Below are 6,299 nucleotides of genomic sequence, written 5' to 3'. Positions count from 1 at the left end.
GCCTGCTTGTGTGCTCTCTCTCTCTCTCTCTGGAAAATAAATAAATAAATAAAATCTTCAAAAACTAAAGTATCTGGATAGTTTTATAACAATGCAGATTCTTGGGACCAACATTAGCACTCATATTTATTGATCAGATGTGGCATCCAGTAACCTACATTTTAAAAAGTAAGGCCTCAAATACTTTGGTTCTTTGTATAATACTTTAATCTTAACTGCCATAACTGTTTGTGATACAGTTATGGCAAAAGCCAAGCCCCAGATATCACCTCTACTGAGAGCTGGACAAAATTCAATGAAATGTTTGGTTTTCTTTACAAGTTCTGAGGTCTACTTATTTCATTATATCTTCCTCATCATCTAGAGAGCCCATCTTTTAACATTCAGCTTTTTGTTACCTACTCTTGAAATATCCTGGTTCCTGCAAACTCCCTCTTTCTCTAATTCAGATTAGATTGTGTTCCTATGCAATTGTCTTACTATTTTGTAAGCCTTAGTATTCCTATCTGTCTTCCAAAAAACACAGAATTCTTTAAGATGACCAACTGTGATTTAATTTCTGTGCTTCTACTGCATGACTCAATTGCTTATCACTGGTACCTCCAAAATTCCAACTCTAATAGACAAAACATTATAAATATAATGTACTGTGAAATATTCTATCTCAGTGATAAATGCAATATGCCATGGAAATACAGATATTTTTGTTCATCTGTAAATTTAATGTATTCATACTTTATTTTTTCCTTCTCCACAATTAGCATGAATAATTCAGAGGAAGCAATATTCTGTCTAGCTGTGAATAAGAAGTTCACATGCAGTTGACTCAATTTTCCAAGCTATTGGAGAGGAACAAAAGTAGATAATCCAAAAATCACTTACGTTTGTGTGTGAAATACATTTTGGCATTTCTTTTGGAATAAGTATGGCCAATGCTCTAGACATTCCCAGTATTTCATGTAAAAGATTCTAGTCATGTCTGTAAGACCTGATTCTCCAGAAGCCAAAAAGGGGCCTATATAGTTCTTCCATGCACTACCCGTATAGACTGCTTTCCTGAGGACTCCTCTGGAAGTGAGAGCAAGTTATTTAATGAAATAAAAAGAAACAAGAAAGGGATTGGCATTTGTGGTGTGCTGTGTGTTTTACTCTTGGACCTCTCCCCCTCAAATGTAGTGGTCTCCTGTTATTTCCACATACACAAGAATATTCTATTTATGTCAGTAAGAGTTAATCAAGCAAAATAGGTTATGACACCCTGAAGATCATGAATGCAAGCTAAAAGAATCAAGGGAAATGTCTGAGGATGATAGATTGGATTTCTATCCCCCCCATAAATATTTAACCATTTATAAAGAAACATTTTTTGCCCCCCCCAGGAAGACTTTTAGGTGCTTCTCCAAGTTCGATAATTTAACTTTATTAAAATATATACTTTAAGTAAAAAAAAAAAAAAGGAAAATTTACAAAATTCAGATTAGAATTAGTTAACATATTTTCTATTGGAAGCATAAAAAATATATTTATGGATATGTAAATGTGGTAAATTTTTTACTGTATTTTTCTCTCTTTTTATATGCTAGTGATAAAGCTCTTAATATTGATAAAATTTACAAAGTAGTAATTAAAATATCTTCATTAAGTGTTTTAATTGCAGAGCAGTAATTAAAATATCCTCATTAAATCTTTGACTTTTATTATGGCCTTGATCAGTTATGCCTCCAGTATTCACTCTATCCCTTTACCATTGGGGTGAAGCGATGGGGATCTGAGTAGGCAGAAACCAAACAGCAAAATCATATTCTCTTGGGACACCTAGGTGGCTCAGTCAGTTAAACGTGGGCCATCAGCTCAGGTCATGGTCCCAGGGTACTGGAATTGAACCCCACATTGGGCTCCCTGCTTAGCTGGGAGCCTGCTTCTCCCTCTGCCTGCTGCTATCTCTGCTTGTGCGTGTGGTCTCTATCTTTTTCTGACGAAGAAATAAAATCTTAAAAAAAAAAAATCATATTCTCTTTCTGACTGTGATAGGTTCACGGCATTGGACAAAAGTTGATCCACTCAAAGGATAGCCCAGAGCTTTTAGTCCATCCTTAGGATGGTAAACACTCCCCCTTTGAACTAGAAGGAGAAACATGCATTATTTCATTTGTAGCTGGCAACTATCTCATGACCACAAGAAGAGCCAGTCTTGGGATAAAGGTTTTGGTGAAATCATTTAGTCATCAGCTCAGGCACCTGAAACCTATTCTCGTCTAAACTTTGTAACTCTGTTAACTAATAAACCATCTTTATCATGTACAACAATTTGAGTTATAATATCTGTTATGTGTAACTGAAAAAACTCTTAACAGATAGGAATACATATGGCTTATATTGTCAGATGAAAGAGAAGAAAAGTGATTATTCTATCATGGGACAGAAATAAATAACAACCCCACAAAAAGTATGAAAGGATTTACATCTGTGGTATGATGTGTTTGAACCTAGCCTTAAAAGTTGAGGGCAGCTTTTCTTGTGTTTTGCATTTCCTCCTGATCATGATAGAATGAGAAAATGTGACACAAAACTACTCTAAGTGGCCTAGTGGGAAGTGATTTTTTTCATAATTTTCTTATGTTTGTTTTACACTCCATCTATCATATAATCCAGACTAGAAGGTACCTTTCAGATGATCTAGTCTAATCCTTTCATTTTATAAAGGAGGAAACTGAATCTCATTGAGGTTAAGTGAAATGGGCAAGGGCTGAGACAGATGTTTTTGCTTCTTGATTTCTGATGAGCCTTCTTTCCACTGCTGTATGCTATCTACAAAATACAAACAAAAATAAAAGCAAAACAAAACAAAACAAATGACTGATGGGCTCTTGGATGCCTCAGTCAGTTCAGCATGCGACTCTAGGTTTTGGCTCAGGTCATGATCTCTGGGTCATGGGATTGAGCCCAGTTTCGGGCTCCAAACTCATCATGGAGTCTGCTTGTCCATCTCCCTCTCCTCCCCACCTTCCTCAAATAAGTAAATAAATAACATTTTAATAAAACACACCCATACACACAAACATAAATGACTGACTCAGGTAGATTGTCTTATTGTTCACGACCAATTATTTTCTCTCCTATAGGAGGATTGTATCTCATTGCCATTACCATTTGCCTTTCAGTGCCTCCCAGCACTTTTTACTCTATCAGCAGCCTTGACCAGGTGACTTGCTGGTAAATGTGAGTAAGTGTGAAAGAATCATAGCATACAGTTATGTGCGGCAGGTTGCTCTCATGCTATTTTAACAAATCCCAGGAGGTGACTATTTTATCCCAGGTCCTGGAAGGAGAAATCCCACCACACAATGCCTGTGCCTTGTATAGAGATATAGTTATATATAACATTAATGGGCAAGAAATATTTGTGGTAGTAATTCACTGAAACTTGGAATTATTACTTCAGCAAAGTTGACTAGTATTGGGAGAATCAACAGCAAGTATCCCATGTGTTTTAGAATGAGAAAAGAGCAAAGCCCTATACATGTAAAATGCATTCCTTGTTTTTCACTGGATGTTTGAAGGATATAATACTAATTAGTCTCTTTTTCATGTCACTAACATTTTACAAAATCCGAGTTAACCTATTTCAATATTTTTACTAATTGTGAGGAAGAAGGCGAAATGGCATAACACATCAAGATACAGATAAATAATGTCTATATTAATATGATATCTTAAGTCCATCCTGTGGTAGGACATAGTCTACTATATTATGTGTTTTTAAACATGTCTCATACTTGACGGTGAACTTCTAGCACCAGGTACTGTTTCTATGCACTAAACTCACAGAGATAAGAGACACAGTTATAGACCTCAAAGAGGTCAGAGTTGATTGTCTCATTCTCATTTAGGTATTGAGACATGCAGTGGAGTACTATGGTTTGGGAGAGAGAGAGAGAGAAAGAGAGAGAGAGAGAGAGAGAGAGAGAGAGAGAGAAATTTATCTGGAAGAGCCAGGGAATTTCCAAGAGAGGATGATATGTAATTCAAATGCCAAAGAATGAAAAGGAGTTGTCAAGATAGGCTGAAGGGGAAGGGACCAGCATATGCAAAAATAGTGAGTCATTAAGTACTACCTCATGACTGAAGCATAGGACAAATGTGAGGTGACAGGGAGAAGCAGACATGGGCTCAGCCATGACAATTTATCACATTGAGGACTTGGCCTTCATTCTGTATATAATAAAATGTCACTGGAAGAATAAAATCAAAGTACTGACATGGTCAGAATTTAGTTTTGCAAGTATCTCTTTTTTGTGTGAGAATGAAGAAAAGAAAATCTGGGAACACTGGTAAGAAAACTTTTAAAAGTATCTGTATCAGTGTGGATAAGAACTGTTAAGATACTGCATGTAAATCAATGGCTATGGAATACAAAGTTATTTAAACTTACTTATAAGGTACACTTTGCTGAATTTTGTGAGGATTGAGGTAGAAGTCACTTTCCCTAGACAAGTAGGTATAAGGAAGTTTGCAACAAGTATCTTAATGGAAGGGGAAAGAGAGAAAGAGCCTAATGTAATGATTTTGGACTCAAGATTAAAGGAGAATATCATTTAGACCAGCTCTCTGATCTTAATCATTAATCTTTTCCAAGTCTCCGTTAATAAATAATAAAATAATAAAAGTTTATTTATTTATTTATTTGAGAGAGAGAGCGAGCGCAGAGCAAGCAAGAGAGAACATGACTAGGGAAGAAAGGCAGAGGGAGAGGGAGAGGGAGAAGCAGGCTCCCTACTGGGAAGGGAGCCCAATGTGAGGCTCGATTCCAGGACCCTGGAATCATGAAGGCAGTCACTCAACTGACTGAGTCACCCAGGTGCCCCTAAAGTACCTTAAAAGTTATGGTGAGATTATGGACTCTGAAAAACAATCTGAGGGTTTGGAAGGGGCAGGGGGTGGAAGGTTGGGGGAACCAGGTGGTGGGTATAGGAGAGGGCACGATTGCATGGAGCACTGGGTGTGGTGCAAAAACAATGAATACTGTTACACTCAAAAGAAATAAAAAAAAAAAAGTTATGGTGAAAATGAAACGAGATGAGGCATAAAAACATTTTAATATTTAGATCCATAATAGGGGATTTATAATTTTTTGAATGTATCTTTTTTCTCCTTATTCTTATTCATTCAGTCATATCCACTAGGATAGAAAATATGAGAGATTTGGGGTGAAAGATGGGGTGGAGACAAATTCAATTTGAAAATCTAGAATCTGATTTTCCTGTAAGATGTCAAGATGCAAGAATCTACTGGAGAGTTGGCAATTCAAAGACGTATCTAGTAGGTGATTTACATTCAATTCTGAGGCTAAGAGGACCCTAGGAAGGCGGGTTATATTAAAATTGATGCCATAGGTGCGAATGATATTACTAATGTGAATGTATAGAAATAAGAATGGACAAGGGGCAAAGAGTTAAGATAGGAGGCTGAGGAGTAAGTAGCCTGACAGTGTGTGGGTAATCAGTAGAATGTTCTACAAAGCAAAAAAGACATTTTAGAAGAAGGGATTTAATTAGAGATAAATATTTCAGATGGAAGGATATAAAATATCTAGGATAGATATAAAATACTGAAAAAAATAAATATAGACTGTTATAGAGAAGTTAGATGACAGAAGACAGATGTATCAAGGTGTGAATTAAAAGGGATTAAATAGAGAAGAGTAATTTAAGGCAGTTCTTTTAGGACCACCAAATGTGAGGGAAGGGAGACTGTGAACTCCCAGCAGCCTGCTCAGGGTCAACTCCGTCCCCACTGAGTAACAGAGTTCTTGCTTATTGTTGGTCACAGTAATATGTCCAGTTTAAAATCACAGTTCCAAGCCGCTCTACAATTGGGTGGCTAATGAGACGGGATCACACATCAGTGGGTGGGGCTTCCAGGACAACTCTTTTAAGGAGCCGCCCTAGCTGGAAGCCATGTCCTTCTTGCTTTCCTTCTGGGAAGGGGTAGAATGGCTGAAGTTAGAGCATCCATCTTGGGACCTTGAAAAAAGGTGAGGAAAATCATATACTTCAGTACTAATAACCTTGAACCAATGTCACTGTTTACTTCTTTTGTTTAAGAAGAATCTGTATTTTAACTCCCTGTTATTGGAATGGTTTTTAGCAGCTAAATGCAAGTATAAACTGACAGATTATGATAACTTGGTGACATAAGGTTAAATGTACACATATGTATATTTTTTCAAAGCAATGGCTTACATGATTTCCAAGCTTCTTGAGGTCATCGTTATTATTATTATTATTAGATTGTTTTAC

Source organism: Mustela lutreola, chromosome 1 (genome assembly GCF_030435805.1).
Source record: "Mustela lutreola isolate mMusLut2 chromosome 1, mMusLut2.pri, whole genome shotgun sequence".
NCBI lineage: Eukaryota > Metazoa > Chordata > Mammalia > Carnivora > Mustelidae > Mustela > Mustela lutreola.
Note: the sequence above shows the minus strand (reverse complement) of the source record.